Source organism: Onychomys torridus, chromosome 3 (assembly GCF_903995425.1).
Source record: "Onychomys torridus chromosome 3, mOncTor1.1, whole genome shotgun sequence".
Classification (NCBI taxonomy): domain Eukaryota; kingdom Metazoa; phylum Chordata; class Mammalia; order Rodentia; family Cricetidae; genus Onychomys; species Onychomys torridus.
This window is the reverse complement of record NC_050445.1, coordinates 151611698-151621792: the sequence shown is the minus strand read 5'-3', so window position 1 is coordinate 151621792 and position 10095 is coordinate 151611698. Positions and strand designations below refer to the sequence as shown.

General features: G+C 43.0%; 1 pseudogene; it reads right to left on the bottom strand.

Moving 5' to 3' along the window:
- Window positions 1-332: 332 nt before the first annotated feature.
- LOC118579950 lies at window positions 333-7764 on the bottom strand (annotated as a pseudogene).
- Between the last annotated feature and the right edge of the window lie 2331 nt (window positions 7765-10095).

The following is a 10095-nucleotide window of genomic DNA, read 5'->3' as shown; positions in this document are numbered from 1 at the left end:
ATTGACTTGTGATGAAATGTCAAAATAGATTATTGGCATCTTCCAGACGCTTTTTGGTATTTTACCAAATTTAGTGATGAATGTGTTTTGTTTAAAAAAACAGAGAGTATGATTAATGCTATAATAATATGTTATGTACAAACCAGTCTGAATGCCTTTTCCTTATCAGAAGTTTTCTTTTTCTTTTTTTTTTTTCCAACGGGTGCAGTGAACTTTATTGATGGTGTTCAAGAGAGTAGGGCTCCCTAAGCCCCTCCTGTTATTCTGGGGGTCTGGGATGGAAACTGAGGGAGATGCTCAGTGTCGGGGCTGAGTTGGGACAGGAAGGGCTTTTACTCCTTGGAGGCCATGGAGACCATGAGGTCCACCACCCTGTTGCTGTAGCCGAGTTCACATTTTCATACCAGGAAATGAGCTTCACAACGTTGTCACTGAGAGCAATGCCAGCCCCAGCATCTAAGGCAGAAGAGTGGGGGTCACTGTGAAAGTCACAGGAGACAACCTGGTCCTCAGCGTAGCCCAGGATACCCTTTAGTGGGCCCTCAGATGCCTGCTTCATCAGTTTCTTGATGTCATCATACTTGGCAGCTTTCTGCAGGCAGCATGTCAGATCCATGACAGACACATTGGGGGTAGGAACACAGAAGGCCATGCCAGTGAACTTCCTGTTCAGACCTGGGATGACCTTGCCCATAGCCTTGGCAGCACTACTGGATGCCGACATGATGTTCTGGGTAGCCCCATGGCCATCACGCCACAGCTTCCCAGAGGGGCCATCCACAGTCTTCCGGGTGGCAGTGATGGCATAGACTTCCACAATGTCAAAGTTGTCATGGATGACCTTGTCCAGGGGCTCTAGGCAGTTGGTGGTGCAGGAAGCATTGTTGACAATCTTGAGTAAGTTGTCTTACTTCTCATGGTTCACACCCATCACAAACATGGGGGCATCAGCAGAAGGGGCAGAGGTGATGACCCTTTTGGCTCCATTCTTCAAGTGGACCCCAGCCTTTTCCATGGTGGTGAAGACACCAGTAGACTCCATAACATACCTGGCACCAGCATCACCCCAGTTGGTGTTGGCAGGATCTTGCTCCTGGAAGATGGTGATGGCCTTCCCATTGATGACAAGCTTCCTGTTTTCAGCCTTGACTGTGCCATTGAACTTGGCATGGGTAGAGTCATACTGGAACATGACCATGTAGTTTGAGGTCAATGAAGGGGTCATTGATGGCAACAATGTTCACTTTGCCAGACTGGAAGGCAGCCCTGGCAGCCAGGTGTCCAAATATGGCCAAATCACTTCAACATTCACCATCCTGTCTCAGGGATGAGGCTGGTACTACACGAAAAGACACGGCTGTCTCTGGAACAGGGAGGAGCAGAGAGCCCAGAAGTTTTTGTGATGTATGATATCTTCAACGTGTGCAGCAGTATGAAACCACTTCTTATTTTCACTGGAGCTGATGAACTTTCTAAGTCCTCTCTGCATATCTGTAAGTCCATCACCACACTAGTGTTGGAAGAATTTGTGTTTTCTCTAGTTCTTACGCCAGAATTGTGGGATTTTTTCCCTTTAATTTTCAGTGACCATTATGTATGGAACATTTCTCATTTTCTCAATAAATATTTATTTATTTTGGAGACAAAGTCTTATGTGTCTAAGCTGTCCTTGAACTTGCTATGTAGCCAAGGGCGACATTGAACTTCTTGATTCTCCTGCCTCCACCTTCAGAGTACTGGGATTACAGATGTGCACAACTACAGGCCATTCATGTGGTGCTGAGAACTGGACCCAGTGCTTCAAGCATGCTAAGCAAGTACTCTACTGGCTGAGCTACATCCTGGGTCTCCTGATTAGTATACAGACCTTGGCTTTTATTTCTTGCCAACATGAACTTTAATTTAGGCAGTTTAGCTTTAGATTTCTATTCATTTCCCCGTTTTTCTGTATTCTTCTCTGTGTGCGTGTGTCTGTCTCCCCCCATCTCTCTCTCTCTATGTCTCTGTCTCTCTCATTCTATTTTATCTAAGCCCTGTGTTGTCCATGGTATGGTAAAATACTATAACACAGAATTTGTCACCTTTAAGTTTGTTCCTGTGACATAGAAAACAATGAAATGGCAAAGATATGAATCCAAAGTAGTTTCCTAATAAAATCAGAGACACAGTGAAAGTTCTCAGAAGACTACAAACCAGCAGCGTCTTACCCAGTTGTGCCCTGTGTCCCTGAGGTGTCCTCTCTCACCCTCGGGCCTCTCTCTCAGGTACTGCCCTTGCATGACTCAGCTGCCTGTCAACTGGGTTAACTGGGGCCTCTGATTGCAGGTCTGCTTGTCACATCCAGTCACTCCACTACCGTTTATCTGGTCCTTCTATTCAACAGTCTTTCTAATTCAGAGACATTTTAGAATTTTCAGGCTTCACACTATGCCACATTTAAAACCTCTGGTTTTATCTATTAATAACTTCTCTTCTTCTGTCATAAATGGGAAGGACAGTCTTTCACAAAGCAAACTACCCATGCTAGATAGTTTTTTTTTGTCAACTTGACACAAGCTAGAGTCATCAGAGAGACAGAGCCTCAATTCAGAAAATGCCTCTTGAAGAATGCTGTAGGCAAGCCTGTCAGGCATTTTCTTAATTGGTGATTAATGAGGAAGTCCCAGCTCATTGTGGGTGGGGCTGTGCCTGGGCTGGTGGTCTTGGGTTCTATAAGAAAACATGCTGAGGAAGCCATGGGAAGCAAGCCAGTAAGAAGCACCCCTCCACGGCCTCTGCATCAGCTCCTGCCTCCAGGTTCCTGCCCTGTTTGAGTTCTTGTCCTGACTTCTTTTGGTGATGAACAGCAATGGAGAAGTATAAACCAAATAAACCCTTCTCTTTCTGACTTGCTTTGGTCATAGTGTTCATCACAGTAATAGGAACCCTGACTAAGAAACTACCTCTTTCTTTTCAAAAATTGGCTTCCATTTTCACAGAACGTACAGGAGTTATTTAAAGATTTATTTACATTTATACTTGTGTATATCTGTGTGTCAGGATGCACTATGTGTGCAGGGCCTAAGGAAGCCAGAAGTGGGCATCAGATCACCCGGAGCTAAGTTATATACAGGCCAGCTGTTCTCAGGAAAGGTGCTGAGAACTTGGGTCCTCTGGAAGAACAGCAAGTGCTATTGACCACTGAGCCATCTCTCCACCCACTACTGGAATTATTTAAAAGAGAAAGCACTTAGAAATGTCTTTAACCACGTGTGTGGCCTCTATGCCCACACAGCTATGTAACACTGTCCGCCTTCCTTCTCAATGTAGTTTTACTGAAATTAGAGTAGTTGCAAACTCTCTTCTAGAGAGCCATTTTTGTGAGGAGATTTGCAACTGTGATCAATAGAAACTGACCACTGTTACCTCAAATTGAAGACTGACCCTCAGCAGAGTTAGTGATGGAGATGGTGTTTCTGAATGCAGGTACCACAGGCTGGGATTTAGAGGACCAAGAATAAGGAGAAACAGCAACCATCCCTCGACCAAAAATACTTAGTGCACCTCTTGTCTCAGTTGCCATGGAAACCATCTCCACAAGGTTCTCTCCATTTTACATCACTCACTGAGAATTCATAGTCTCGGGAGAAAGAACCTCGTTGGGTGAATTTAAGTCACACCTCTGACTGAGGTCTAACAGAAAAAAGGATCAGGGACACTTGTTTCCCCCAAACACAGTCGTGTTTTTACCATGAGCATGTACAGTGAGGAAATCCATGGACAGTGAATGATCTACATTCTCTAATAAACTGGTGTCATGGATTGAACTGCTTCATTGTTAAAACAGCATAGTATAGTGGAATCTAGGGAGAATGTTACAAATGCATCCATCCATCCATCAACCAAATAATGCCCATCTAGTACTTACTTGTCATGAAAAATAATCTAAATAATATGCTAACCAATAAGAATTTACAATAAGATACACAACAAAAAGGGTATAAAGGGTATAAGAGATTATCTCTGTTTTCCCTTTACCTTTACATTATCAATATCTATCTATCTATCTATCTATCTATCTATCTATCTATCTATCTATCTATCTCTCATCTATCTATCTATCTATCTGTCTGTCTGTCTGTCTGTCTGTCTATCTATCTGTCTGTCTGTCTGTCTATCCATCTCACTCAAGGTGCAGAAGAGGGAGGAGGGGAGAAAAGGACAAGAGAGCTGCTGGGGGAACAAGGCAGGAGGTGCCAGCCAGTCTGTCAGCTGTGAGGGTGGGCACTGTGGAAACTCCTAAAGTGCACTCTCATCTATCTATCTATCTGTCTGTCTGTCTGTCTGTCTGTCTATCTGTCTGTCTGTCTGTCTATCCATCTCACTCAAGGTGCAGAAGAGGGAGGAGGGAAGAAAAGGACAAGAGAGCTGCTGGGGGAACAAGGCAGGAGGTGCCAGCCAGTCAGTCAGCTGTGAGGGTGGGCACTGTGGAAACTCCTTTGGGGTACCCTTTGTTTCCTCACCGTGAACACTCCCACCCCAACCTCCTGTCTATCAGGTAGAATTTTCTGCATACTGGATCAAACATCCAGAGAGGTGGAAAGGCCACATATTTTAATTATCCTCTCTTAAGCAGTTTCCTTCCCTATCAAGTCCATTTTATGCATGCTGCTCACGGGTTTCAGTAGTAATGATAGTTCTTTTGTTTTTCAGGAGGGAATGTCAAAATTAAGAGAATTGTAAAACTATTCGCCATCCATTATTTTTATAATTAGCAAGGGATGGGCTGAGGGCAAGATCAAGCCTCTATATTTCTGACATCCTTTCTTCGGATTCATTTTTTTTTTTTTCAGATGACGAGGCAGATTTGGCTGCTTCTTGTCTCATCTGACAAGCTGACTATTGTCAGGCAGATGTCTTCATTAAGTCTGTGTAGGAAGACGAGAGCATCAAAGCGAAGGAGCAAGCGCTTTCCTTCTGGAACTCTGCATAGGAATCACATATTTTGTAGTATGATCTATGAGTAAGGTAGCTTGTTCTGTTTGTGTGTGGTGGTATTTGTTTGGGGATGAAAAACACCTGTGCCAAACATCTGTTGGGTCCTGGCACCTTCATTTTGTCATCTTGGAATGTGCAACATTATGCCCTACTTCAGAAAGCAATAACAATTGAGGAATTGAGGTCCTGATGCTTAGCAGAGGGGAGTTTGGGAATTACACGAGCTAATCAAAGATGGCGGAAACAACTGATGTGAGCAGGAGCCTCAGCTGCATGTTTCCTGGCAAAGTCCTTCCCATCAGCAGCAGCCATTTAGTGTCAATCTTGAAAGGTAGATGAGATTAACTAAAAGTGAGTCCTTTGGACATTTAATATTCCTCCTTCTCCCAGCTGGAGGATCAAAATAGCCTCTCCCATCTCATGTCTAAGTCTGCTACTTTCATGTTTCTAAAAGCTTGTCAAGTGCCTCTTCATGGGATTTATTCTGATTTTGACTCTTTGGTGATTTCCAGTTACTTCATATCATTGCACAGGTCATATTCTAATTTCCCTTTAAGTAGCAAAGCACTTCAGCAGTTCCTGAGACTCTTACCTCAGCAGGCCAGAAGAAGTGGAGCCCAGAATGAGCTCGTGAAGCATCAGGAGTGACCAACAGAGCAGACCCTGGAGACCAAACCAGAGAGGCAGCTGTTCTTCAAATTCTTTGTCTTAGTTGACTTAAACACTCTGATAACTATGTTTGCTAGCTAGCTTGATTATTTATTTCACTCATCTTCATCCAACTTTCTGTGTAGACAAGGGTGACCTAGAACTCCCGATTCTCCTGCCTCCCAAGGTTTTCTATCACCTTGTGGGACAAAACAGGTTTATTTTTTGGTGCTGTGGATTAAACTCAGGGCCTCCCAGATACTAGGGAAAAAATGTCCTACTAGTGAGCTGTATTTACAGCCTTCCCTTTTAAAAATAAAACTCAGTTTATTTTTATTACATATATGTATGTGTGTCTCCGTGTGGGTACTTGATGGGAGTGTGGGTGATTGGGGAGGCAAAAGGCACCAGAACCCTTGGAACTGGAGTTCCAGGTGGTTGTGAGCACCATGTGGATGCTGGGAATTGAACTTAGGTCCTCTGCAAGAACAGTATGCCCCTTTAACCTGTGAGCCATCTCTCCAGCCTCAGCCCTCACACTTTTGAGAACAAACTTCAGGGGATGAAACAATGCCTCTGAAGCCTGATGATAACACAGATGGCTATGGTAGCAGCAACAACTACAGAATGTACTAAGTGACCAGAGCTGCGAAAGCAGTACTTGCTCTCCCTCTACCCCCCCCTGCGAAGCAGTACTTGCTCTCCCTCTCCCTCACACAGAACCTCTCCCTCTCCTGGGCTAGAGACAGAACCCAAGAACTCAGCATGCTGGCAAACGCTCTCAAACACACAAACAAAACAGACTAAAGAGGAGTCAGTGAGAGGAGCAGGGCTTGAGTCTCCCTGACCCCTGATGGTGGGTACAATGTGACTAGCAGTCTTCCTGTTGTGAAAAGTGGGGCTGTGCCTCATCCTCTGAACCCCCAACTTACCCATGTTCCCTGTGATGGCTGTCACTGGCTTTAAACCCTGATCCAAAACAAACCTCTCCATCTTCAATTATTATCTCTTATTTTGTCACAGCTACAGGAGAAGTACCTAGTAAGTAAGTATGCTGTTGCAAAATTGTTACATTTTAATCTTTTGATTTACAACTGTTTTTCTGGGAAGGTACTCTATTCTAGGGAGAACTACATAGATTTTTTTTTAAATTAGTTACGATGTTTCACCCACAAGTCTAGAATCTATTGGTGATGATGGTTGTCCAAGTTATGATATCTACCATATGAAAGCTTTTCTACCTCCTGCTTTCTCCTCTCTCTTCCCCTTTCCCTTTCTTTCTTTCTTCCTCATATGCTTTCATTTTAATATGAATTTCTGTGCTATCCCCTTCAGTGTGTTTGTATTTAATACCTTTCTCTTCTGAGCATATACCCACATTTGGCCACATAATACCTTCACAAGCAGGCTTCTGGGTTCTGTCGATGACCATGTTGTTTTTGAACTACTCCTGAATCTCTGCATCAGGCGTTCCAGGTTCATCCACTCTTTCTAAATTCTGGCTGGAGTGAGCCCAAGAGCCTAGCTCATGTTACCTAGGCTACTGCTTTCAGAGGCTTAAACTCTGATGAGTTTTCACTGCTACTGGGTAGATTCTGTCTAGTAGTTCCTGGGGTGTGCATACACATTCATCCCTTCCTTATTTTTTCACCTCTCTTGCTCATTCACAATAAATATTAAAAGCCGCATATTCAATATTTAACTACAGTCCATTGTCTTCAGAATGCAGGCATGGTGTCAAAAATACCTTGTTCATAAATTACTTGGATCACCTCTTTCTGCCTTCACACCCTCTGGTGTGCTTATGTTATCCTTTTGAAATGGAATAAGGTTCATTTGTTTTAGTTCGTATTCCCTTGACGGGGTAAAATATATTCATTGTTATTTTATGACTGTTAAAACATTGACACGGTTCAGAAGTCCAAGTGATAAAAGTGAGAAAATAGCACTGCTCCCAACTTTTCCCTCTCATTTCCACCTCAAAAAGATCTTGCAGAAGTTTAAAGTGACCATGCTCTCTTTTGTTTCAAACTCTATAATTACTTCCTTCCCCAATCCCTGCATGACCTGACCTGCCTAATTTCCAGTTTCCTCCTGTGCAGGGCCCCTCCCTGCTCCCTCTGTTCCAACCACACACATTTCCTTAGTCCTTTGAAAGAGTGATGTTTCTTGCTTTCTAAGACTTTCTCACACACTCTACCCCATCTCAGTCCATTTCCTATGGCAATACAAGACACTTGAGATTGGATAATGTGTAAAAGAATGGAGCTGTTGCTGTGGGTGTGAGCATTTCAACCCAAAGATGGGTTCTTAGCACAAACATCAGGAGGCTCAGAACCACTTGTATATCTAGCCAGCTCCAAGGGATCTGATGCCTTCTGGCCTCTGATGACACTGCACACACATGCACATACACCCACACAGACAACATACATATAGATTATTAAAAATGGTAAACGTAAATAAATAAGATCAGAGCTGGGCATGGTGGTTTCCTCATAGTTGTAACTATTTGGGAGTCTGAAGCAGGAGGATATCTCAGGAGTTTGAGAATAGCTTGGACAATACACTGAGACACACCCCTCCCATAATCAATCAATCAATTAATTATTCTTTAAAATGGAGATTTAGTTAGCTCATGGTTTTAGAGGTTGGGAAGTTCAATATCATGGTGCTAGTATTTGGTGAAAGTCTTCATGTTGTATTATAACATGGTATAATATATATCACACTTAATACATATTGGTATAATACATATGTCACATGATGGGATAGGATGACAAAATAGAGAGAACTTGCTTTTATGATAAAGCCACTCCTGAGTAACCCACTAATCCATTCATGAGGACTGCTATTCTGACTCAGACACTTGCAAATTATCCCATCTCCAAATACTATTAACATACTAATTTAGACCTTAAGTTTTTAATCCTTGAAATCTGGGGACACATTGAAGCCATATCAACTGTCAGGATGTAATCTTTCTTTCTTTCTTTCTTTCTTTCTTTCTTTCTTTCTTTCTTTCTTCTGTCTTCTTTCTTTTTGCCATGTGGATAATAATTTATATTCCAGACCCCAAACAGGTATCATGTTCTCAGGGAAGGCTTTCCTCTCTCCCTTCTTCCCGCCCCTGTAAACACAAACTTTATCAGGTCTCCTACTATTGTGTCCTCAGATTTCCTTCATTGCTCTGACCACAGCTTCCCATTATAATTTTCAATTATTCATTATTTCAATCATTGTTATCTGGTCCATCAAGGTGCAGTGTTGTTGATTGTTTTTTACTCTTTTGCTCTTTTGGGGGACCTACCACCCAGCTCCCAAATAAACAGACGAAGGCTTATTCTTTCTTATGAATGCCTGGCCTTAGCTTGGCTTGTTTCTTGACAACTTTTCTCAAGTTATATTATCCCTTCTATCTTTTGCCTCTGGGCTTTTACCTTTCTCTGCTTCTCACTCTGTGTGGCTGTGTGGCTGTGTGGCTGTGTGGTTGGCCCCTGGCATCCTCCCTTCCTTCTCTTCTTGCTCCTTGATCTTTCCTTCCCCAATTTCTCCTCCTATTTATTTTTTCTGCCTGCCAACCCCATCTATTTCTCTCTTTCTTCCCAGCTATTGGCTGTTCAGTTCTTTATTAGACCAATCAGGTGTTTAGACAGGCAAAGTAACACAGCTTCACAGAGTTAAATAAATGCAAAGTAAAAGAATACAACACATGATGGCACACACCTTTAATCCCAGCACTCAGGAGGCAGAGCCAGGCAGATCTCTGTGAGTTTGAGGCCAGCATGGTCTACAGATTGAGACCCAGGACAAGCACCAAAACTGCACAGAGAAACCCTGTCTCACCCCCCCACACACAAAAAAAACAACAACAAAAAGAATTAAACACATCTTTGCATCATTAAAACAAATGTTCCACAGCATAAACAAGTATGACACACCTTAAACTAATATTCCACAACAGTACATATGCATAGCAAATATTTGCCAAATTAGTGAATGAAGAATTGGAACAACTGTGATGTTTATAGTTTTGGGAAATAGGTAACTTCTTTTGAGAACTTTTAAGTGTATGTGTGTTTGTGTGTGTTCATGCATGCGTGCGTGCGTACGTGTGTGTGTGTGTGTGTGTGTGTGTGTGTGTGTGTGTGTGTGTGTGTGTACATGCATGCCATGGTGTACATGTGGTGGTCAGAGGATAACTTATAGGAGTTGCTTCTCTTCCTCCACTGTGTGGGTCTTGGGGCTCAAACTCAGGTCCTCAAAGTTGGTAGCCCATATTTTTACCTACTGAGCCGTCTTGCCAGCCCTAGATGATGTCTTAATCTTTTTCTTTCTTCCTTTTTTTCTGAGACAGGGTCTCTCTGTGTAGCTTTGCACCTTTCCTGGAACTTACTTGGTAGCCCAGGCTGGCCTCAAACTCACAAAGATCCACCTGGCTCTGCCTCCCGAGTGCTGGAACTAAAGGCA